This window comes from Dipodomys merriami, unplaced genomic scaffold (assembly GCF_024711535.1).
Source record: "Dipodomys merriami isolate MVZ:Mamm:240054 unplaced genomic scaffold, mDipMer1.0.p SCAF_108, whole genome shotgun sequence".
NCBI lineage: Eukaryota > Metazoa > Chordata > Mammalia > Rodentia > Heteromyidae > Dipodomys > Dipodomys merriami.
Window position 1 is genome coordinate 2,284,534 of NW_027202360.1, and position 24,125 is coordinate 2,308,658.

Below are 24,125 nucleotides of genomic sequence, written 5' to 3' on the forward strand. Positions count from 1 at the left end.
TTTTAGCATTAGTGTTAGGGTTATGGTTAGAGTGAGGTTGAGAGTTTTGGTTAGGGTGAGGGTTAGGGTGAGGGTTATGGTTAGGGTGAGGTTTAGGGTTATGTTGAGGGTTAGGGTTAGGGTGAAGTTTAGCGTTAGGTTGATGTTTATTGTGAGGGTGACTGTTAGGGTGAGGGTGAGTTTCAGGGTCAGGGTGAGGGTTTGGTTGATCGTGAGGGTTAAGCTGTGGTTGAGAGTTAGGGTTAGAGTGAGGTAGGGTGACGGTGAGTGTTAGGGTACAGGTTAGATTTAGTGTTAGGGTTAATGTGATGTGAGGGTGAGCGTGAGGTTGAAGGTTAGGGTGAAGGTGATTGTGAGGGTTAGGTTTAGGATTAGGGTTAGGGTGAGTTTTAGGGTTAGGGTTAGGTTTAGTGTGAGGATAAGGGTTAGGGTGAGACTGAAGGTTAGGGTTAGCGTTACGGTTAAGGTGAGATTTAGGGTGAGGGTTAGGGTCAGGGTTAGGGTTAGGGTTCGGGTGAGGGTTCGGGTGAGGGTGTGTGTTACAGCGTGGGTGTAGTTTAGGGTTAGGGTGATCGTTAAGGTGATGTTGAGTGTTAGGGTGAGAGTGAGTGTTAGGGTTACGGAGAGCGTTAGGGTTAGGGTTAGGGTTAGGCGAAATGTGAGGATTAGGGTTAGAGTTAGGGTTATGGTGAGGGTACGGGTTAGGGTGAGGTTTGTGGTGAGGGTGAGGGTTAGGGTTAGCGTTAGGATTAGGGTGAGGTTTAGGGTGGGGGTTAGGGTTAGGGTGAGGGTGCCTGTTAGGGTTAAGGTTAGGGTGAGGTTTAAGGTTAGGGTGAGGGCTAGGGATATGGTTAGGGTTTGGGTGAGGGTCAGAGTTAACGGTAGGGTTAGAGTTAGGGAGAGGGTGAGGGTTAGAGTTAGGGTTAGGATTAGGTATACGGTTAGGCTGAGGGTGAGGCTTAGGTTTAACGTGAGGGTTAGGGTTAGGTTTAGGGTTAGGGTTAGGTTGAGGGTTAGGGTTAGGTTTAGGATGAGGGTTTGGCTGAGGGTTAGGTTTAGGGTTAGGGTGAGGGTTAGTGTTAGTGTGATGGTTAGGGTTAGGGTTTTGTTTACGGTGAGAGTGAGGGTTAGGGTTAGGTTTAGGGTGAGGTGAGCGATAGGTTGAGGGTTTGGGTTAGGTTTAGTATTAGGGTGATAGTTAGGTTGACGGTTAGTGTTGGGTTTAGGGTTTGGGTGAGGGTTAGGGTTAGGGTTAGAGTTCGGATGAGGGTGAGGTTGAGGGTTAGCGTTTGAATTAGGGTTAGGTTTAGGGTTATGCTGAAGGTGAGGTGGAAGGTGAGGGTGAGTTTTAGGGTTTGGGTGAGGGTTAGGGTTATGGTTAGGGTTAATGTGAGGGTGCGGGTTAGGTTTAGGGTTAAGCTTAGGATGAGGTGTAGGCTGAGTGTTAGGTTTAGGTTTACGGTGAGGGTGAGGGTAAGGGTTAGGGTGATGGTGAGGGATAGGTTTAAGATTCAGGTTAGGGTTTGGGTGATGGTTAGGGTTAGGGTTAGGCTTAGGGTGAAGGTTAAGGTGAGGGGTAGGGTTAGGGTTAGTGTTAGGGTGAGGATTAGGGTTAGGGTGAGGGTAAGGGTGAGGGGTAGGTTTAGGTTTAGGGTTACTGGGAGGGTAAGGGTTAGGGAGAAGGTTAAGGTGAGGGTGAGGATGAGGGTGAGGGTTAGTGTGAGGGTGAAGATAGGGTTAGGATTAGAGTTAAGATGAGAGTGAGGGTGAGGATTAGGTTTTGGATTAGGGTTAGGTTTAGGTTTACTCTGAGGGTGAGGTTAAGGGTAAGGGTGAGTTTCAGGGTTAGGTTGAGAGTTAGGGTTAGGGTTAGGGTTAATGTTAGGGTGAGGGATAGGGTTAGGGTTAGGGTTTGGATCAGGATTAGGCTGAGGGTTAGGATTAGTGTTAGGGTGAGGATAAGGGTTAGGGTGAGGGTTATGGTGAGGGTGAGGGTTAGGGTTAGCTTAGGGTTAGGTTGAGGGTTAGGGTGAGTTTTAGGGTGAGGGTTAGGGTGAGGGTTAGTGTTAGGGTTAGGGATAGGGTTGGGTGAGGGAAAGTGTTAGGGTGAGGGTTAGTGTGGGGATGAAAGATATGGTTATGGTGAGGGTAAGGGTTAGGGCGAGGTTTAGGGTGAAGTTGAGGGTTAATTTTAGCATTAGGGTTATGGTGAGCATGAGGTTTAGCGTGAGGGTTATGGTTAGAGTTAGGGTTAGGGTGAGGGTTAGGCTGAGGGGTAGGGTTAGGGTTAGGGTTATGGTGAGGCTTACTGTGAAGGGTAGGGTTAGGGTGAGGGTGAGGGTTAGTGTTAGGGTTAAGGTGAGGTTGAGGGTGAGAGTAAGTGTTAGGTTGAGGGTTAGGTTGAGGTTGAGGTTTAGGTTTAGGATTAGGGTTAGGGTTAGGTTTAGGGTAAGGGTTAGGGTTAAGTTTAGTGTAAGGGTGAGGGTGAGGGTGATGGTTAGGGTTAGGGTTAGGATTAATTGCTAGGGTTAGGGTTAGCCTGAGTGTGGGGGTGAGGGTTAGGGTTAGGGTTAGGTTTAGGGTTAGGGTTATGGTGAGGGTGAGGGTTAGAGTTAGGATGTTGGTTAAGGTGAGTGTTAGGGTGACTGTGAGGGTTAGGGTTAGGGTGAGGGTTAGGTTTAGAGTGAGTGATAGGGTTATGGTTAGGGTTAGGGTGAGGGTGAGGGTGTGGGATTGGGTGAAGTTTAAGTTTAGGGTTTGGCTTTAGGTTAGGTTGAGGGTTAGGCTGAGTGTTAGGTTTAGCGTTAGGGTGAGGATAAGGGTTAGGGTGAGGGTGAGGCTTAGGATTAGGTTTAGGGTTAGTTTTAGGGTGAGGGTAAGGGATAGGGCTAGGGTTAGGTTTAGAGTTAGGGTGAGGGAGAGAGTAAGGGTTAGGTTTTGTATTAGGGTTAGGTTTAGGGTTAAGCTGAGGGTGAGGTTGAGGGTGAGGGTGACGGTTAGGGTGAGGGTTAGGTTTAGGGTTAGGATGAGGGTTAGGCTGAGGTTTAGGGTTAGGGTTCGGTAAGGGTAACGGTTAGGGTGAGACTGAGGGTTAGGCTTTGGCTTAGGGTTAGGATGCCGGTTAGGGTGAGGTTTAGTGTTAGTGTTAGTGTTAGGGTTAGAGTGAGGGTTAGGGTGAGGGTAAGGGTTAGGGTTAGGGTTAGGTTGATGTTGATGGATAATGTTAAAGTGAGGGTAAGGGTTAGGGCGAGGTTTAGGGTGAGGCTGAGGGTTAATGTTAGCATTAGGGGTATGGTGAGGGTGATTGTTAGGGTGAGGGTTAGAGATAGGGTTAGGGATAGGGTGAGGATTAAGGTTAGGGTTAGGTTTACAGTGAGGGTTAGGCTGAGGGGTAAGGTTAGGGTTAGTGTTAGGGTGAGGGTTAGGGAGTGGGTTAATGTTAGGGTTAGGGTTAGGGTGAGGTTGAGGGTGAGGGTTAGGGTTAAGGTGAGGGTTATGGAGAGGTTGAGGTTTAGTTGTTAGCCTTAGGGTTAGGCTTAGGTTTAGGGTTAGGGTGAGGGTGAGGTCTAGTGTTAGTATTAGGGTTAGGGTTAGGGTTAGGGTGAGGATGAGTTTTAGAGTGAGGGTAAGGGTTAGGGCGAGGTTTAGGGTGAGGTTGAAGATTAATGTTGGCATTAGGGTTACTGGGAGGGTGAGGGTTAGGGTGAGTGTTATGGTTATGCTTAGGGATACAGTGAGGATTAGGGTTAGGGTTAGGTTTAGGGTGAGGTTAAGGCTGAGGGCTAGGGTTAGGTTTAGCTTTACGGTGAGGGTTAGGGTTAGGGTGAGGGTTAGGATTAGGGTTAGGTTCAGGTTGAGGTTGATAGTGAGGGTAACGGTTATGTTGAGGGTTAGAGTGAGGTTGAGGTTTAGGGTTAGCATTAGGGTTAGGGTTAGGGTTAGGGTGAGGGTTAGGGTTAGGCTTACGGTTAGGGTAAGTGTTAGGGTTAGGGTGAGGGTTAGGGTTAGGGTGATTTTTAAGGTGACGGTGAGGGTTAGGGTGAGGGTGAGGTTGAGCGTGAGGGTTAGGTTGAGGGTGAGGGTGAGTGTGAGGGTGACGGTGAGGGTTACTATTAGGGTTAGGTTTAGGGTGAGGATAAGAGTTAGGGTTAGCGTAAAAACAAACATATTTTCAAGGTTAAAGGCTGGAACAAAATCTACCAAGCAAACGGCCCTCATAAACAGGCGGGAGTTGCAATCCTAATATCAGATAAAATAGACTTCAAACTAAAATTCGTGAGAAGAGATAAAGAAGGTCGCTACATACTAATTAAAGGATCTCTCCTTCAGGAGGATATTACAATTCTAAATATCTATTCTCCAAACAATGGAGCACCCAAATTTATTAAAGAAACACTACTTTCCCTCAAATCCCATATAGATGCAAAGACATTAATTGTTGGGGATTTTAACACACCACTCTCCCCACTAGATAGATCAACTCGGCAAAAACTCAACAGAGAAATCGCAGATCTAAACAGCTGCATAGATCAACTAGACTTAACAGATATTTACCGAACATTTCACCCAGCAGCAACAGAATACACGTTCTTCTCAGCAGCACATGGAACGTTTTCTAAAATAGACCACATTTTAGGCCACAAAGCAAACTTGTCTAAATTCAGAAACATAGAAGTTATACCTTGCATTCTCTCTGACCACAAGGGAATAAAATTAGATCTCAACACCAAAAGCCACCAAAGAAAGTCCGGTATCACATGGAGGCTGAACAACACACTGCTGAATCATGAGTGGGTCATGGAAGAGATTAGAAAGGAAATTCAAATGTTCATGCTATTCAACAAAAATGAACACACAAATTACCAGCTCCTCTGGGACACAGCAAAGGCAGTACTCAGAGGCAAGTTTATAGCTCTGAGCTCCTACATCAACAAATTGGAGAGATCGGAAACTAACAATTTAATGACACATCTAAACCTCCTTGAAAAAGAGCAGCAAGATAAACCCCAATCCAGTAGACAGAAAGAAATAATCAAAATTAAATCAGAATTAAATGAATTAGAATCCAAAAAAACTATAGAAAGAATCAACAAAACAAAGAGTTGGTTCTTCGAAAAACTTAACAAAATTGACAGACCCTTAGCAAACCTTATCAGAAAAAGGAGAGAACACACCCAAATAAATAAACTCAGAGATGAGAATGGAAACATCACCACGGAAACAACCAAGATTCAGAACATTATAAGGGGATACTTCTCAAAACTTTATGCTAATAAGTTTGAGAACTTGACAGAAATGGACCTTTTCCTAGCAAATATTGACATGCCAAAACTAAACCAAGATGAGTTAAACCAGCTTAACAGGCCCATATCAAGCATTGAAATAGAAACAGCAATAAGAGACCTCCCAGCTAAGAAAAGTCCAGGACCAGATGGTTTTACAGCGGAATTTTACAAGGCCTTCAAAGCAGAGCTCACACCAATACTCCTCCAACTCTTCAATGAAATTGAAAGAGAAAGCTCACTACCGAACACATTCTATGAAGCCATCATAACCCTCATCCCAAAACCAGGCAGGGACTCATCAAAGAAAGAGAACTATAGACCCATTTCTTTGATGAACATCGATGCAAAACTTCTCAACAAAATTTTGGCCAATCGACTTCAACAATTCATCCAAAAAATCATACACCATGATCAAACAGGATTCATTTCAGGGATGCAAAGCTGGTTCAATATACGCAAATCAATTAATATTATTCATCACATCAACAGGAGCAAGAATAAGAACCACATGGTTATCTCAATAGATGCACAAAAAGCATTTGACAAGATCCAACACCCCTTTATGATGAAGGTTCTGGAAAAATTAGGAATCCATGGAACATTCCTCAATACAATAAAGGCTGTATATGACAAACCTACAGCCAGCATTATACTCAATGGTGAAAAACTAAAGCCATTTCCTCTTAACTCAGGAACAAGACAAGGATGCCCACTCTCTCCACTTCTCTTCAATCTAGTATTAGAATGCCTAGCTACAGCAATAAGACAAGATGCAGACATAAAGGGGATCCAAATAGGGAAAGAAGAAATAAAACTCTCCCTCTTTGCAGATGACATGATCTTGTATTTAAAGAATCCCATAGACTCCACTCCAAAATTACTCAAGCTGATTCAAAACTTTGGCAAAGTAGCAGGTTATAAAATTAACCCCCCAAAATCAATGGCTTTTCTATATGCCAACAATGAGAAAAGTGTGGCTGAAATTAGGAAAGCAACTCCATTTGTAATAGCCCCACAAAAAATAAAATACCTAGGAATTAACTTAACCAAAGAAGTGAAGGACCTCTATGATGAAAACTTTAAAATCTTGAAAAAGGAAATCAACACAGAACTTAAAAAATGGCAAAACCTCCCATGCTCCTGGATTGGCAAGATTAACATCGTGAAAATGGCAATACTTCCCAAGGCTATCTACAAATTCAACGCGATACCTATCAAAATTCCACCCTCATTCTTCAAGGAAATAGAGGAGGCAATCCAAAAATTCATATGGAACAATAAAAGACCCCGAATAGCAAAAACGCTCCTCAACGGAAAGAACACTGCTGGAGGAATATCAATACCAAATTTCAAACTCTACTATAAAGCCATAGTAATCAAAACAGCTTGGTATTGGCATAAGAACAGACCTCAGGACCAATGGAATAGAATTGAAAACCCAGAAATGAACCTACAGACCTATAGCCATCTAATCTTCGATAAGGAAGCTAAAATAATAGAATGGAAGAAAGACAGCCTCTTCAGTAAATGGTGCTGGCAAAATTGGTTAACTACATGTAGAAAACTAAAGCTAGATCCTTATATATCACCCTGCACCAGAATCAACTCCAAATGGATCAAAGACCTTGAACTCAAAGCAGACACTCTGAAAACAATACAGGATGGAATAGGAGAAACCCTAGGTCTCCTTGGCTCAGGTCGAAATTTTCTGAATAGAGACCCGGAAGCACAACAAATCAAAGAAAGGTTGGACAAATGGGATTGCATAAGATTGCAGAGCTTTTGCAGGGCAAATGACATAGCTAGCAAGATCAATAGAAAGCCCACCGATTGGGAGAAGATCTTTACTAGCCATACAACGGACAAGGGTCTCATATCTAAAATATACTTGGAACTCAAAAAATTAAACCACCCAACAACAAATCCTCAAAGAAACAACTGCCCAATAAATAAGTGGGCGAAAGACTTAAAGAGAAGCTTCTTTGAAGAAGAAAGAAGGATGGCCAATAGACACATGAAGAAATGTTCAACATCCCTAGCCATAAAAGAAATGCAAATCAAAACAACATTGAGATATCACCTCACTCCAGTTAGAACAGCAAAAATCAAGAACTCTAACAACAACAGATGCTGGAGGGGATGTGGACAGAAAGGAACCTTACTTCATTGTTGGTGGGAATGTAAACTTGTTCAACCACTTTGGAAAGCAGTATGGAGGTTCCTCAAAAGACTTCACATAGATCTCCCCTATGATCCAGCAATCCCACTTTTGGGCATTTACCCAAATGTTTACAAACAAGACCACACTAAAGCTACCAGCACAACTATGTTTATTGCAGCATTATTTACCATAGCTAAGATATGGAACCAACCCAGATGCCCCTCAGTAGATGAATGGATCAAGAAAATGTGGTATATATACACAATGGAATTCTATGCTTCCCTCAGAAAGAATGACATTTCCCCATTTGTTAGGAAATGGAAAGGTTTGGAAAAAATTATATTAAGTGAAGTAAGCCAGGCCCAAAGAAGCATAGGTCCCATGGTTTCCCTTATTTGCAATATCTAGTATAGGTATGAGCCAAGCGGAAAAGGTCAGATAATGTGATGTTAGGAAAATGAACCCTTAAATATGTATTTTAATGTTTTCGTTTCTTTCATGCATGTGTTTCTAACGCATTTATAAGATTATTTCTTTGTTGCTTTGTATGTCCCTCCCCCACAGTGTAACCCCTGCTTTCACTATATTTGATGTCAGTATAACATGTGGAGGAGATGGGGACAAACAAGTCGTTTAAGGATTCAGGTGGACCTGTTGCAACAATGAGAAGTACAAAATGTCATGTCAAAACCAGCTCTACAATGTCGGTGTGGGGGGGGAGGGGGGTATAATTGGGTGGGGGGAGGGGGGTAAAATTGGGTGGGGGGAGGGGGGAGGTGGGGAAGGGAAGTGAAGGGTAAACAAAGGAGGAGGCTGCAATGCTTGGTAAGAAATGTATGCATTATCCTGCCCATGTAATTATAGCCCCCCTGTACAGTATGTTCTCAAATAAAATAAAATACAATTAAAAAAAAACAGTTAGGGTTAGCTTAGGGTTAGTGTAAGTGTTAGGCTGAGGGTGAAGGTTAGGGTGAGGGTTAGGGTTAGGTTTAGGGTGAGGGTTAGGGGTAGTGTGAGGGTTATGGTTAGGGTGAGGTTGAGGGTCAGGGTGAGGTTGAGAGTGACGTTGAGGGTGAGGGTTAGGGTGACGATTATATTTAGGGTGAGGTGAGGGTGAGGGTTAGGTTTAGGGTGAGGGTTAGGGTGAGGTTTAGGGTTAATGTTTCGGTTAGGGTAAGGGTGAGGGTAAGGATTACATTGAGAGTTATTTTGCGGGTAAGTGTTAGGGTTAGGTTGAGGGTAAGGGTTAGGGTGAGGGTTATTGTGAGGGTTTGGGTTTGGGATAGCATTAGGGTTAGTTTGAGGGTGAGGGTTTGGGTGAGGGTTAGGGTTAAGGTTAGGGATAGCGTGAGGATTAGGGTTAGTGTGAGGGTGAGGGTCTGGGTAAGGGTTAGGGTTAGATGTAGGGTGAGGGTGAGTGGGAGCATTAGAATTAAGATTAGGGTTAGGGTTAGAGTTAGGTGAGATTGAGGGTGAGGGTTAGGGTTTGGGATAGAATTAGCGTGAGGGTGAGCATGAGGTTTAGGTTTAAGATTAGGGTTAGGGTTATGGTGAGGGTTAGGGTGAGGGTGAGAGTGAGGCTTAGGCTTAGAGTTAGGGTGAAGTTTAGGTTTACGGTGAGGGCTATGGTGCGTGTGCGTTTTAGGGTGAGTGTGCGGTTGAGGTTGAGGTTTTCGGTTAGGTAAGGGTTATGTTTAGGGTTAGGGTGAGGATTAGGGTGAGGGTGAGGTTTAGGGTGAGGCTCAGGGTTAGGGTTATGGTGAGGGTTACGGTTAGGGTTAGGTTGAGGCTGAGGGTTAGGTATAGGGTAAGGGTAAGGTTTAGTTTGAGGCTGAGGGTGAGGTATAGGGTAAGGGTTAGGGTTATGGTGAGGGTTAGGGTTAGGTTAAGTGTTAGGGTGAGGGTGAGGTTTAGGGTTAGGGTGAGGGTGAGGTTTAGGGTTAGGGTTAGGGTGAGGTTTAGGGTTAATGTTAGGGTTAGTGTAAGGGTTAGTGTTAGGGTGAAGGTTAGATTTAGAGTTAGGATTAGGGTTAGGGTAAGGGTTAGGTTGAGGGTGAGGGTTAGGGTTAGGTTTAGGGAGAGGTTGAGGGTGAGGGTTAGGGTGAAAGTGAGTGTGAGGGTTTCAGTTATGTAATAGTTAGGGTTAGGGTTAGGGTGAGGATTAAGGTGAGGGAGAAGGTTAGGGTTAGGGTTAGGTTTAGGGTGAGGTTAAGTGTTAGGGTGAGGGTGAGGGTGAGTGTTAGGGTTAGGGTGAGTGTGAGTGTGAGTGTGAGGGTGAGGGTTTTGTTTAGGTAAGGTTTAGGGTTAGGGTTAGGGTCAGGATTAGGGTGAAAGTGAGGTTTAGGTTGAGGGTTAGGTTTAGGGTGAGGGTTAGGTTTAGGTTTGAGGTGAGGTTTAGGGTGACGTTGAGAGTTAGGATGAGGTTGAGGGTTAGGATTATGGTTAGGGTGAGGGTTAGGTTTAGGGTGAGGGTTAGGGTGAGGGTTAGGGTTAAGGTTAGGGAGAGGGTTAGGTTTAGGGTGAGGGTTAGGGTTAGTTTGAGGGTTCGGGTGAAGTTGAGTTTGAGGTTGAGGCTTAGGGTGAGGGTGATGGTGACGGTGAGGGTTAGTGTTAGGATTCGGGTTAGGGTTAGGGTGATAGTTAAGGTTAGGTTTAGGGTTAGGGTGAGGTTGATGGTGAGGATGAGGGTTAGGTATAGGATTAGGGTGAGATTTAGGGGAAGGGTTAGGGTTAAGGTGAGGGTTAGATTTAGGGTTAGGGTGAGGGTTAGGGTTAGGGTTAGGTTTAGGGTGAGTTTAAGTGTTAGGGTGAGTGTGAGTGTGAGTGTGAGGGTTAGGTTTAGAATTAGGGTTAGGTTTAGGGTTAGGCTCAGGTTGAAATTATGAGTGAGGCTCACCCTAGCACTCACGGCTAGGGTTAGGTTGAGGGTTAGGATGCTGGGTAGATTTAGGGTTAGAATTAGGGTGAGGGTTAGGTTTAGTGTGAGGGTTAGGGTTAGGGTTAGGGTTAGGGTTAGGGTTAGGGTGATGGTAAGTGTTAGAGTGTGGGTTAGGGTGAGAGTGAGGGTTAGGCTGATGTTTAAGGTGAAGGTCGAAGTTAGAGAGAGTGAGAGGTTTCGGGTGAGGGTGAGGGTTAGGGTGTTGGTGAGCGTGAGGATTAGGGTGAGGGTAAGGGTTAGGGTGATGTTTAGGGTGAGTGTGAGGTTTAGGGTGAGAGTTAGGGTTCAGGGAAGGGGAATTGTTAGGGTGTAGGTGAGGGTTAGGCTAAGGGTGAGGCTTAGGGTGACCGGGATGGTTAAGGTTCAGGGGAGGATTAGGGTTCGTGTTAGTCTTTGGGTTCGGGTTCGGGTTAGGGTTAGGGTGAGTGTTAGGGTGAGCGGTAGGATTAGTGTTAGGATGAGATTTAGACTTAGGGTGAGGGTTACGTTTAGGGATAGGGTTAGGGTTAGAGTGAGGATAAGGTTTAGGGTGAGGGTTAGTGTGAGACTGAGGGTTAGGGCTAGGCTTAGGATTAGGGTGAGGGTTAGGGTTAGGGTTAGGTTTTGGTGAGGGTTAGGGTGAGTGAAAGGGTTAGGGTGAGGGTTAGGTTGAGGTTGAGGGATAAGGTTATGGTGAGGGTAAGGGTTAGGGCGAAGGTTAGGGTGAGGTTGAGGGTTAGGGTTAGCATTAGTGTTAGGGTGAGGGTGAGCGTTAGGGTGACGGTGAGGGGTAGGCTGAGGGGTAGGCTTAAGGTTAGGGTTAGGGGGATGTTTACATTTAGGGTTAGGGTGAGGGTGAGTGTTAGGGTAATGGTTAAGGTCAGGGTTAGGGTGAGGGTGAGGGTTAGGGTTAGCATAAGTGTTAGGATCAGATTGAGTGTTAGGGTTTGGGTTAGGTTGAGGTTGAGGGTTAGGGTTAGCATTAGGTTTACGGTTAGGTTTAGGGTGCAGGTTAGGTTTAGGTTTAGAGTGAGTGTGAGGGTCAGGGTTAGGGTTAGGATTAGGTTTAGGGTTAGGGTGAAGCTGAACGTGAGGTTGAGGGTGAGGGTGAGCGTGAAGGTGAGGGTTAAGTTTAGGGTTAAGTTTAGGGTGAGGTCTAGGGTGAGGGTGAGGGCTAGGGTGAGGGTTAGTGTGAGGGTTATGGTTAGTGTTAGGTGAGGGTTAGGGTTAGGGTTAATGTAAAGATAAGGGTTAGGTTGAGGATTAGGGTGAGAGTGAGTGTTAGGGTTGGATTAAGGGTTAAGGTAAGGGTTAGGGTTAGGAATAGAGTGAGGGTGAGAATTAAAGTTAGGTTTAGTGTGAGGGTTAGGGTTGGGGTGATGGTTAGAGTTAGGGTTAGAGGTAGAGTTAGGGTTAGGTTGAGCGGTAGGATGATGGTGAGGGTTAGGGTTAGCGTTAGTTTTAGGGTGAGGTTTAGGGTGAGAGTTGAGTGTTAGGGTTAGGGTTAGGGTGAGAGTGTGAGTTAGGGTTAGTTTGAGGTTGAGGGTCTGTGTTAGGGTTAGGGTTAGGCTTAGATTTAGGATGAGGGTGATGGAGAGGGTTAGAATTAGGATTAGGGTTAGGGTTAGAATTAGGTGAGAGTGAGGATGAGGGTTAGGGTTTGGGTTAGAATTAGGGTGATGGTGAGCATGAGGGTTAAGGTTAGGATTAGGGTTAGAATTATGGTTAGGGTTAGGGTGAGAGTGAGGCTTAGGGTTAGGTTTAAGGTTAGGGTTAGTGTGAGGATCAGGGTTAGGGTGAGAATTAGGATGAGGGTGAGAAGGAGGGTGAGGGTTAGGGTGAGCTTTAAGGTTAGGGTTAGGGTGAGGGTTAGGGTGAATTTTAGGGTTACGGTGAGGGTTAGGGTTAGAGTTAGGTTGAGGCTAAGGTTTAGGCTGAGGGTTAGTCTAGGTTTAGTGTGAGGTTTAGGTTTAGGGTGAGGGCTATGGTGAGGGTGAGTGTTAGGGTGAGTGTGAGGGTGAGATTGAGGGTTTTGGTTAGGTAAGGGTTAGGGTTAGGGTTAGGCTGAGGATCAGGTTTAGGTTGAGTGTTAGGTTGAGGGTGAGGGTTAGGATGAGGGTGAGGGTGAGGGAGAGCATGAGGGTTCGGGTGAGCGTGAGAGTTCGGGTGAGGTTGAGGGTTCGGGTGTGGGTCAGGTTAAGTTTAGGGTGAGGGTTAGGGTGAGGGTGAGGTTTAGGATTGGGGTTAGGGTGAGGGTTAGGTTTAGGGTGAGTGTTAGGATGAGGGGTAGGGTTAGGTTTAGGCAGAGTGTTAGGGTTAGGGTGAAGATTAGGGTTAATTTCAGGGTTAGGGTGAAGGTGAGTTTGAGGTTGAGGGTTAGGGTGAGGGTGCTGGTGACGGTGAGGGTTAGGGTTAGGATTCGGGTTAGGGTTAGGTTGAGAGTTAGGGTTAGGGTTAGGTTTAGGATGAGGGTGAGGGTGAGGGTGAGGGTTAGGGTTAGGGTTAGGGTTAGGATTAGGGTGAGGGTTAGGGTTAGGGTTATGTTTAGAGTGAGGGTTAGGGTTAGGATTAGGGAGAGGGTGAGGGTTAGGTTGAGGGGTAGGGTTAGGGATAGGGTAAGGGTTAGGGTTAGTGTGAGGGTTAGGTTTAGGGTTAGGATTAGGGTGAGGGTGAGGGTGAGGGTTAGGGTTTGGGTTAGGGTAAGGGTTAGGTTTAGGGTGAGGGTTAGTTTTAGGTTTAGGTTTAGGGTGAGGGTGATGCTGAGGGTTAGGTTTAGGGTTAGGATTAGGGTGAGAGTGAGGGTGAGGGTTAGGGTTAGGGTTAGGGTCAGGGTTAGGTTTAGGGTGAGGGTTAGTTTTAGGTTTAGGTTTAGGGTGAGGGTGATGCTGAGGGTTAGGGTTAGGGTTAGTGTGAGGATAAAGTTTAGGGTGAGGATTAGGGTGAGGGTGAGGGTTAGGGTTAGCATAATTTTAGGGTGAGGGTTAGGGTTAGTGTTAGGGTTAGGGTAAGGGTTAGGGTTAGGGTAAGGGTTAGTGTTAGGCTTAGGGTTAGGGTCATGGTTAGGGTTAGGGGCAGGGTAAGGCTTAGGGTTAGGTTTAGGGTTAGGGTTAGGGTTAAGTTTAGGGTTAGTATAAGGTTAGGTTTGCGTTAGGGTTAGGGTTAGGGTGATGTTTAGGATGATGTTGAGCGTTAGGGTGTGGGTGAGTTTGAGCGTGAGAGTTTGGTGAGTGGGAGGGTGATGGTGAGGGTTAGGGTTAGGGTTAAGTTTAGGGTGAGAATAAGTGTTATTGTTAGGATTAGGATTAGGGGAAGGGTTAGGCTGAGGGTAGGGTGACGGTGAGGTTTTCGGTTAGGGAAGGGTTAGGGTTAGGTTTAGGGTGAGGATTAGGGTGAGGGTGAGGGTTAGGGTTAGAGTTAAGGTTAGGGTGAGGGTTAAGCTTAGGGTTAGGATGAGGGTTAGGCTTAGTGTGAGAGTTACAGTTAGGGTTAGGGTTAGTGTGGGGATAAGTGTTATGGTGAGTGTTAGGTTGAGACTGAGGGTTAGGGTTAGAGTTAGGGTTAGGGTGACGTTTAAGTTGGGTGTTAGGGTTCTGGTTATGGTTGGGTGAGGGTTAGTGTGAGCCTAAGGGTTAGTATGAGGTTTAGGTTGAGGGTGACGGATAGGGTTATGGTGAGGGTAAGGGTTAGGGTTAGGGTGAGAGTGAACGTGAGGGTAAGGGAAGGGATAGGGTCAGGGTTAGGGTTAGGCTGAGGCTTAGGTTGAGAATGAGCATTTGTGTTAGCATCAGTGCTGGGTTGATGGTGAGGGTTAGGGTTAGGCTGAGGGGTAGTTTTTGGTTTGGGTGAGGGTTAGTGTTAGGGTTAGGTTTAGGGTGAGGGTTAGGATGTGGGTGAGGGTTAGGGTGACGGTTAGGGTTAGGTTTAGGATTAGGAATAGGGTTAGTGTTAGGGTGAGTGTTTGGGTTAGGCTTAGGGTTAGGGTTAGGCTTAGCGTTAAGCTGAGGGTGACGGTGAGGGTGAGGGTTAGGGTTAGTGTTTGGGTGAGAGTTAGGTTTACGGTGAGAATTAGGGTTAGGTTTAGGGTGAGAGTTAGGATGAGGATTAGGATTAGGATTAGAGTTAGGGTTAGGTTTAGGGTGAGGGTTAGGATGAGGGTGATGTTTAGGGTTAGGGTTAGGGTGAGGGTGAGGGTGAGTTTAGGATTAGAGTTAGGGTTAGGGTGAGGGATAGGGTGAGGTTTAGGGTTAGTGTTAATGTTAGGGTTAGGGTTAGGGTGAGGGTTAGTGTTAGGGTGAGGGTTAGGTTTAGGGTTAGGATTAGTATTAGGGTTAGTGTGAGGGTGAGTATGAGGGTTAGGGTTAGGGTTAGGTTTAGGCTAAGGGATAGGCTGAGGGTGAGGGTGAGGATTAGGGTTAGGGTGAGGGTGAGTTTTAGGGTTAGAGTTAGTGTTAAGTTGAGAATTACTGTGAGGGTTACTGTTAGGTTTAGTGTTAGGGTTTGGGTTAGGGTGAGGGTTAGGGTGAGGATTAGGGTTACAGATAGGGTTAGGTTTAGGATTAGGTTTTGGGTGAGGTTGAGTGTGAGGGTTATGGTTAGGGTTATGAATAGGCTTAGGGTTAGGCTCAGGGTGAGGGTGAGGTTTAGGTTTAGGGTGAGGTTTAGGTTTAGCGTTAGGGTGAGGGTTAGGATGATGGTTAGGTTTAGGATTAGGATTAGGGTGAGGGCTAGCATGAGGGTGAGGTTTAGGGTTAGGTTTAGGGTGAGGTTTAGGGTTAGGATTATTTTTAGGCATAGGGTGGGTGTTAAGGTTAAGGTTATGATGAAGGTGAGGGTTAGGGTAAGGTTGAGGGTTAGGATTAGGTCCAGGTTTAGGGTGAGGGTTAGGGTGAGGTCTAGGGTGAGGATGAGCTTTAGGGTTAGGGTGAGGTTTAGAGTTAGGGTGATGGTTAGTGTTAGTCTGAGGATTATTGTTAGGGTTAGGGTTATTGTTAGGGTGAGGGTAAGTTTTAGGTTGAGGGTTAGGGTTATGGTGACGGTTATGGTTACAATGAGGGTTAGGTTTAGGTTTAATGTTATTGTTAGGGTTAGGGTTAGGTTTACGGTTACTGTGAGGGTGAGGTTTAGGGTTCGGTTTAGGGTGAGGTTTATATTAAGGGTTAGGGTTAGGGTGAGGGTGAGGTTTAGGGTTAGAGTTAGCCTTAGTGTTAGTGTTAGAGTTAGGGTGAGGGTTAGCGTGAGGGTTAGGGTTAGGCTTAAGCTTAGGTTTTGGCTTAGGCTTAGGCCGAGAGTAAAGGTGAGGGTTAGGGTTAGGGTAAGGTTAAGGGTTAGGGTTAGCGTTCGGGTGAGTGTTAGGATGAGGTGTAGGTTTAGGATTAGGGTTGGGGTGAGCGCTAGGGTGATGGTTAATGTGAGGGTTAGGGTTAGGGATAGGGTTACGTTTAGGATTAAGTTTAGATTGTGGGTAAGTGTGAGGGTTAGGGTTAGGCTTAGGGTTAGAGTCAGTGTTAGGGTTAGGGTTTGGTTTAGGGTGAGGTTGAGGGTTAGGGTTAGGGTTAGGGTGAGGGTGAGGGTTAGGATTAGGGTTAGTGTGAAATTTAGGGTTATCGTGAGGGTTATGGTTAGGGTGAGGGTTAGGGTTATGGTTAGGGTTAGGGTGAGGGCTAGGGTGAGTGTGAGGTTTAGGGTTAGGGTTAGGGCAAGGTTTAGGGTGAGGCTGAGTTTTAGGGTTAGTGTGAGTGTCAGGGTTAGGGTGAGTGTTAGTGTTATTGATAGGGTTAGGGTTAGAGTTACTGCGAAGATTATGGTGACTCTGAAGGTTAGGGTTAGGGTGAGTTTTAGGGTTAGGGTTAGGTTTAGGGTGAGGGTGAGTGTGAGGTTTAGGGTTAGTTTTAGGGTTAGGGTGAGGGTTAGGGTGAGGTTTAGGATTAGGGTTAGAGTTAGGGTTTGGGTTAGTGTGAGGGTTAGGATGAGGGTGAGGGTTTAAGGTGAGGTTTAGGCTTAGGGTTAGGATTAGGATAAAGGTTAGTGTTAGGGTGAGTGTTTGGATTAGGTTTAGGTTAAGGTTAGGCTTAGCGTTAAGCTGAGGGTGAGGGTGAGGTTGAGGGTTAGGGTTAGGGTTTGGGTTAGGGTTAGCGTTTGGGTGAGAGTTAGGGTTAGGGTAAGGGTGAGAGTTAGAATGAGGATTAGGGTTAGGATTAGTGTTAAGGTTAGTGTTAGGGTGAGGGTTAGGATGAGGGTGATGTTTAGGGTTAGGGTTAGGATGAGGGTGAGGTTGAGGTTTAGGGTTAGAGTTATGGTTAGTGTAAGGGATAGGGTGAGGTTTAGGTTCAGGGTTAGTGTTAGTGTTAGGGGTAGGGTGAGAGTTAGTGTTAGGGTGAGGGTTAGGTTTAGGGTTAGGATTAGGATTAGGGTTAGTGTGAGGGTGAGTATGAGGGTTAGGGTTAGGGTTAGGTTTAGGCTTAGGGATAGGCTGAGGGTGAGGGTGAGGGTTAGGGTTAGGATGAGGGTGAGTTTTAGGGTTAGAGTTAGTGTTCAGTTGAGATTTACTGTGAGAGTTAGTGTTAGGTTTAGTGTTAGGGTTAGGGTGAGGGTGAGGGTTTGGGTTAGGGATAGGCTTAGGTTTAGGATTAGGTTTTGGGTGAGGTTGAGTGTGAGGGTTATGGTTAGGGGTATGATTAGGCTTAGGGTTAGGCTGAGCGTGAGGGTGAGGTTTAGGTTTAGGGTGAGGTTTAGGTTTAGGGTTAGGGTGAGCGTTAGGATGAGGGTTAGGTTTATTTTTATGGTTAGGGTGTGGGTTATCATGAGGGTGAGGGTTAGGGTTACAGTTAGGGTGAGGTTTAGGGTTAGGATTAGCTTTAGGCATAGGGTGCGGATTACGGTTAAGGTTATGATGAGGGTGAGGGTTAGGGTAAGGTTGAGGGTTAGGATTAGGTCTAGGTTTAGGGTGAGGTTTAGGGTTAGGGTGATGGTTAGGGTTAGTGTGAGAATTAGTGTTAGGGTTAGGGTTAGTGTTAATGTGAGGAGAAGTATTTTGGTGAGGGTTAGGTTTATGGTGACGCTTAGGGTTACAATGAGGGTTAGGGTTAGATTTAGTGTTATTGTTAGAGTTAGGGTTAGGGTTACAGTTACTGTGAGGTTGAGGGTTAGGGTTCGGTTTAGGGTGAGGTTTATATTAAGGGTTAAGGTTAGAATTAGGGTGAGGGTGAGGTTTAGGGTTTGAGTTAGCGTTAGTGTTACTGTTAGTGTTAGGGTGAGGGTTAGTGTGAGGGTTAGTCTGAGGGTTAGGGTTAGGCTTAAGCTTAGGTTTAGGTTTAGGCTTAGGCCGAGATTGAGGGTTAGGGTTAGGGTTAGGGTGAGGGCTAGGGTGAGAGTGAGGTTTAGGGTTAGGTTTAGGGTGAGGTTTAGGGTGAGGGTGAGGTTTAGGGTTAGGGTTAGGGTTAGGGTGAGGTTTAGGGTTATGTTTAGGGTTACGGTTAAGGTGAGGGTGAGGGTTAGGATTAGAACTAGTTTTAGGGTGAGGTTTAGTGTGAGGATTAGTGTTAGTGTTAGTGTTAGGGGTAGGGTTAGGCTGAGAGTTAGGGTGAGGGTGAGGGTTAGGGTAAGATTTAGAATTAGGATTAGGGTTAAGGTGAGGGTGAGTGTGAGGTTAGTGTTAGTGTTAGGGTTAGGGTTAGCATTAGGGTTAGGGTGAGTGTGAGGGTTAGCATTAGGGTTAGGTTTAGAGTGAGGGTAAGGTTGAGGCTTATGGTGAGGGTTAGGGATAGGATTAGTGTTAGGTTATGTGCTAGGATGAGCAATAGGGTTAGGGTTAGCTTTAGAGTGAGGGTTAGGGTGAGGGTTAGGTTTATGTTTAGTAATAGGTTTAGGGTTGGTGTTAGGGTTAGGAGTAGGGTTACGGTGACTGTGAGTGTGACAGTTAGGTTTAGGGTTAGTGTTAGGCTTAGGTTTAGGCTGAGGCTAAGGGTGAAGGTGAGGGTTAGATTTAGGGTGAGGGTTTGGTTTAGGGTTAGAGTGAGGGTTAGGGTGAGGGTTAGGTTTAGATTAGGGTTAGGGTATGTCCTAAGGTGAGGATTACGGTTAGTGTTAGGTTTAGGTTGAGGTTTAGCTTTAGGGTTAGGGTCAGGGTTAGGGTTAGGGTGAGGGTGAAGTTTAAGTTTAGGTTTAGGGTCATGGTTATTCTTAGGGTTAGGGTTAAGGTTATGATGAGGGTGAGGGTTAGGGTAAGGTAGGGGGTTAGGATTAGGTCTAGGTTTAGGGTGAGGGTTAGGGTTAGGGTGAGGACTAGGGTGACGGTGAGGTTTAGGGTTAGGGTGAGTTTTAGGGTTAGGGTGATGGTTAGTGTTAGTGTGAGGATTAGTGTTAGGTTTGGGGTTAGTGTTAAGGTGAGGGTAAGTGTTAGGGTGAGGGTGAGGGTTATGGTGACGGTTATCTTTACAATGAGGGTTAGGTTTAGGTTTAGTGTTATTGTTAGGGTTAGAGTTAGGGTTACCGTTACTATGAGGGTTCGGGTTAGGGTTCGGTTTAGGGTGAGGTTTATATTAAGGGTTAGGGTTAGAGTTAGGGTTAGGGTGAGGGTGAGGTTTAGGGTTAGAGTTAGCGTTAGTGTTACTGTTAGGGTTAGGGTGAGGGTTAGTGTGAGGGTTAGGGTTAGGCTTAAGCTTAGGGTTAGGCTTAGGCTTAGGCCGAGAGTGAGGGTGATTGTTAGGGTTAGGGTTAGGGTAAGGGTTAGGGTTAGGGTTAGGGTGAGTGTTAGGATGAGGTGAAGTGTTAGGATTAGGGTTAGGGTGAGCACTAGGGTGATGGTTAATGTGAGGGTTAGGCTTAGTTATAGGGTTAGGTTTAGGATTAGGTTTAGATTGAGGGTGAGTGTGAGGGTTAGGGTTAGTGTTAAGCTTAGGATTAGAGTCAGTGTTAGGGTTAGGGTTTGGTTTAGGGTGAGGGTGAGGTTTAGGTTAGGGTTAGGGTGAGGGTGAGGGTGAGCGTTAGGTTAGGGTTAGTGTGAAAGTTAGGGTTATGGTCAGGGTTATGGTTAGGGTGAGGGTTAGGGTTAGGTTTGGGTTAGGGTGAGGGCTAGGGTGAGAGTGAGGTTTAGGCTTAGGGTTAGGGTGAGGTTTAGGTTGAGGGTGAGGTTTAGGGTTAGTGTTAGCGTGAGGTTTAGGGTTATGTTTAGGGTTACGGTTAAGGCGAGGGTGAGGGTTAGGGTTAGAATTAGGTTTAGGGTGAGGGTTAGGTTGAGGGTTTGTGTTAGTGTCAATGTTAGGGGTTGGGTTAGGATGAAGGTTAGGGTGCGGGTGAGGATTATGGTAAGGGTTAGTATTAGGATTAGGTTTAAGGTGAGGGTGAGTGTGAGCATTAGGGTTAGGGTTAGGGTTTGCATATGGGTTAGGGTGAGGGTGAGGTTTAGCTTTAGGTTTAGGTTTAGAGTGAGGGTCAGGGTGAGGGTTATGGTGAGGGTTAGGGATAGGATTAGCGTTAGGGTATGTTCTAGGATGAGCAATAGGCTTAGGGTTAGGATTAGAGTGAAGGTTTGGGTGAGGGTTAGGTTTAGGGTTAGTGCTAGGCTTAGGGTTAGGCTGAGTTTGAGTGTGAGGGTTAGAGTTAGGTTTTGGGTTAGGGTTAGGCTTAGTGTTAGGCAGAGGGTGAGGGTGAGGGTGAGGGTTAGGTTTAGGGTGAGGGTGAGGTTTAGGGTTAGGGTTAGTGTTAGGGTGCGGGTTAGTGTGAGGGTTAGGGTTAGGGTTACTGTTACGGTTACGGTGAGTGTGAGGGTGAGTGTGAGGGTTAGGGTTCGCCTTAGAGTTAGGCTTATGCTTAGGCCGAGCTTGAGCGTGAAGGTGAGGGTTAGGGTTAGGGTGATTGTTAGGGTTTTAGGGTTAGGGTGAGTGTTAGGGTTAGGCTTAGGGTGAGGTTTAGGTTTAAGATTAGGGCTTGGGTTAGTGCTAGGGTGAGGGTGAGTGTTAGGGTTAGAGTTAGGGTGAGGTTTAGTGTTAGGGTTAGGTTCACGGTTAGGGTGAGTGTTACGTTGAGGGTGAGGGTTAGGATTAGGGTGAGGTTTAGAGTTAGGGTGAGGTTTAGGTTATGGTTAGGGTAAGGGTTAGGGTGAGGGTTTGTGTTAGGGTTAGGGTTACGGTGAGGGTGAGTGTTAGGGTTAACGTGAGGGTTCGTGTTATTGTTAGGGTTAGGGTTAGAGTTACAGTGAAGGTGAGGGTGAGTGTGAGGGTTAGGGTTAGGGTGAGTTTTAGGGTTAGGGTTAGGTTTAGGTTGAGGGTGAGGGTGAGGGTGAGGTTTAGGGTTAGATGTAGGGTTAGGGTTAGTGTTAAGGTGAGGTTTAGGGTTAGGGTTAGTGTTAGGGTTAGGGTGATGTTTAGAATGAGGGTTAGGGTTAGGGTTAGGGTTAGGGTTAGGATTAGGATCAGGGTTAGTGTTAGGGTGAGTGTTTGGGTTAGGCTTAGGGTTAGGGTTAGGCTTAACATTAAGCTGTAGGTGAGGGTGAGGGTGAGGGTTAGGGTTAGGGTTTGGGTTAGGGTTAGCGTTTGTGTGAGAGTTAGGGTTACGGTTAGGGTGAGAGTTAGGATGAGGAATAGGTTTAGGATTAGTTTTAGGGTTAGGGTGAGGGTTAGGATGAGGGTGATGTTTAGGGTTAGGTTTAGGGGGAGGGTGAGGGTGAGGTTTAGGGTTAGAGTTAGGGTTAGGGTGAGGGATAGGGTGAAGTTTAGGGTTAGGGTTAGTGTTAGAGTTAGGGTGAGGGTTAGTGTTAGGGTGAGGGTTAGATTAAGTTAGGATTAGGATTAGGGTTAGTGTGAGGTTAAGTATGAGGGTTAGGGTTAGGGTTAGGTTTAGGCTTTGGGATAGGCTGAGGGTGAGGGTGAGGGTGAGGGTTAGGATTAGAGTTAGTGTTAAGTTGAGGTTTAGTGTGAGGGTTAGTGTTAGGGTTAGTGTTAGGGTTAGGGTTAGTGTGAGTGTTAGGGTGAGTGTTAGGGTTAGGGATAGGGTTACATTTAGGATTAGGTTTTGGGTGAGGTTGAGTGTGAGGGTTATGGTTAGGGTTAGGATTAGGCTTACGGTTGGGCGTAGGGTGAGGGTGAGGTTTAGGGTTAGGGTGAGTTTTAGGATGAGGGTTAGGCTTAGGATTAGGATTAGGGTGAGGGCTAACATGAGGGTTCGGGTTAGGGTTGGGATTAGGGTGAGGATTAGGGTTAGGATTAGGTTTAGGCATAGGGTGGGGCTTAGGGTTAAGGTTATGATGAAGTTGAGGGTTAGGGTAAGGTTGAGGGTTAGGATTAGGTCTAGGTTTAGGGTGAGGGTTAGGGTTAGGGTGAGGGCTAGGTTGACGGTGAGGTTTAGGGTTAGGTTAGGTTAGGTTAGGTTTATTGTTAGGGTGATTGTTAGGTGTTAGTGTCAGGATTAGTGTTAGGGTTAGGGTTAGTGTTAGGGTGAGGGTAATTGTTAGGGTGAGGGTTAGGTTTATGGTGACAGTTATGGTTACAATGAGGGATAGGGCTAGGTTTAGCGTTATTGTTAGGGTTAGGGTTAGGGTTACGGTTACTGTTAGGGTGAGGGTTAGGTTTCGGTTTAGGGTGAGGTTTATATTAGGGGTTAGGGTTAGATTTAGGGTTAGGGTGTGGGTGTGGTTTAGGGTTAGAGTTAGCGTTAGTGTTAGTGTTAGGGTTAGTGTGAGGGTTAGGGTTAAGCTTAAGCTTAGGGTTAGGCTTAGGCTTAGGCCGAGAGTGAGGGTAATGGTTAGGGTTAGGGTGAGGGTGAGGGTTCGGTTTCGGGTTAGGATTAGTGTGAGTGTTAGGATGAGGTGTAGGGTTAGGATTAAGTTTAGGGTGAGCGCTAGAGTGATGGATAATGTGAGGGTTAGGGTTAGGGATAGGGTTATATTTAGGATTAGCTTTAGATTGAGGGTGAGTGTGAGTGTTAAAGTTAGGGTTTGTTTTAGGGTGAGGGTGAGGGTAAGGGTTAGGTTTCGTGTGAAAGTTAGGGCTATGTTGAGGGTTATATTTAGAGTGAGGGTTAGGGTTAGGGTTAGGCTTAGGCTTAGGTTTAGAGTGAGTGTTAAGGTTAGGGTTTGATTTAGGGTGAGGGTGAGGGTGAGGTTTAGGGTTAGGGTTAGTGTGAAAGTTAGGGTTATGGTGAGGGTTAGGGGTAGGGTGAGCGTTAGGGTTAGGGTTAGGCTTAGGGTGAGTGCTAGGGTGAGATTGAGGTTTAGGGTTAGGTTTAGGGTGAGTTTTAGGGTGAGGGTGAGGTTGAGGGTTAGGGTTAGGGTGAATTTTAGGGTTATGGTTATGGTTAGGGTTAAGGCGAGGGTGAGTGTTACAGTAAGGGTGAGGGTTAGGATGAGGGTTAGGATTAGGGCGAGGGTTAGGATGAGGGTGAAAGTAAGAGTAAAGGTGAGGGTTAGGCTGAGGGTTAGGGTTATGGTAAGGGTGACGGTGAGGGTTAGGGTTAGGGTGAGTGTGAGGGTTAGATTGAGGGTTAGTGTTAGGGTTTGTATGAGGTTTAGGGTGAGGATGATGGTTAGGGTTAGGGTGAGGGATAGGGTGAAGTTGAGGGTTAGGGTTAGGGTTTGGGTGAGGTTTAGGTTTAAGGTGATGGTTAGCGGTAGTGTGAGGGATAGTGTTAGGGTTAGTGTTAGTTGTAGGGTTATCGTAAGTGTTAGGGTAAGGTATAGTTTTAGGGTGAGGTTTAGGATTAGGGTTAGGGTTTGGGTTATGGTGAGGGTGAGGTTTAGGGTTAGAGTTAAGTTTAGGGTGAGGGTTAGGGTTAGGGTTATGGTTAGTTTACCGTTAGGTTAGGGATAAGGTGAGGTTTATTGTGGGGGTGAGGGTTAGTGTTAGGTTTAGGATTAGGATTAGGGTTAAGGTGAGGGTGAGTGTGAGTGTTAGGGTTAGGGTTAGGATTAGGATTAGAGTTAGGGTGAGGGTGAATGTTATGGTTAGGGTGAGTGTTGGGATTAGGTTTAGTGTGAGGGTTAGGGTGAGGGTTAATCTTAGACTTAGGATTTGGGTGTGGGCTAGGGTGAGGGTGAGGGTTAGGGTTAGGGTTGGGGTGAGAGTTAGGGTGAGGGTTAGTTTCGTGTTAGGTTTAGGGTTGGGATTAGGGTTAGGCGAAATGTTAGGCTGAGGGTGAGGTTGAGGGTGAGGGTTATGGTGAGGGTGAGGGTTAGGTTTAGGGTTAGGGTGAAATTTAGTGTTAGGGTTAGGGTTAGTGTTAATCTTAGGGTTAAGTTGAGAGTTACGGGGAGGTTTAGGGTTAGGGTGAGACTTAGGTTTAGCATTAGGGTTAGGGTGAGGTTGAGGTTTAGTGATAAATTAGGGTTAGGGTGAAGCTGAGGGTGAGGGTTAATGTTATTGTTAGGGTTAGGGTTAGGGTTAGGGTGAGGGTTAGGGTGAGGGTGAGGATTAGGGTAGTGGTTAGGATTAGGATTAGTGTTAGGGTTAGTGTGAGAGTTAAGGTTAGGGTTAGCCTTACGTTTAGGCTGAATGTGAGGGTGAGGGTTAGGGTTAGGTTTAGGTTGAGGGTTAGGTTTAGGGTTAGGGTGAGATTTAGTGTTAGGGTTAGGGTTAGAATTAGGGTTAGGGTGAGGTTGAAGTTTAAAGGTAGAGTAAGGGATAGGGTGAGGGTTAGGGTGAAGTTTAGGGTTAGGGTGAGGTTTAGGGTGTGGGTGACGGTAAGGGTAAACATGAGGGTTAGGCTGAGGGTGAGAGTTACTGTAAGGGTGAGGGTTAGGTTTAGGATGAGGTTTAGGATGAGGATGAGTGTA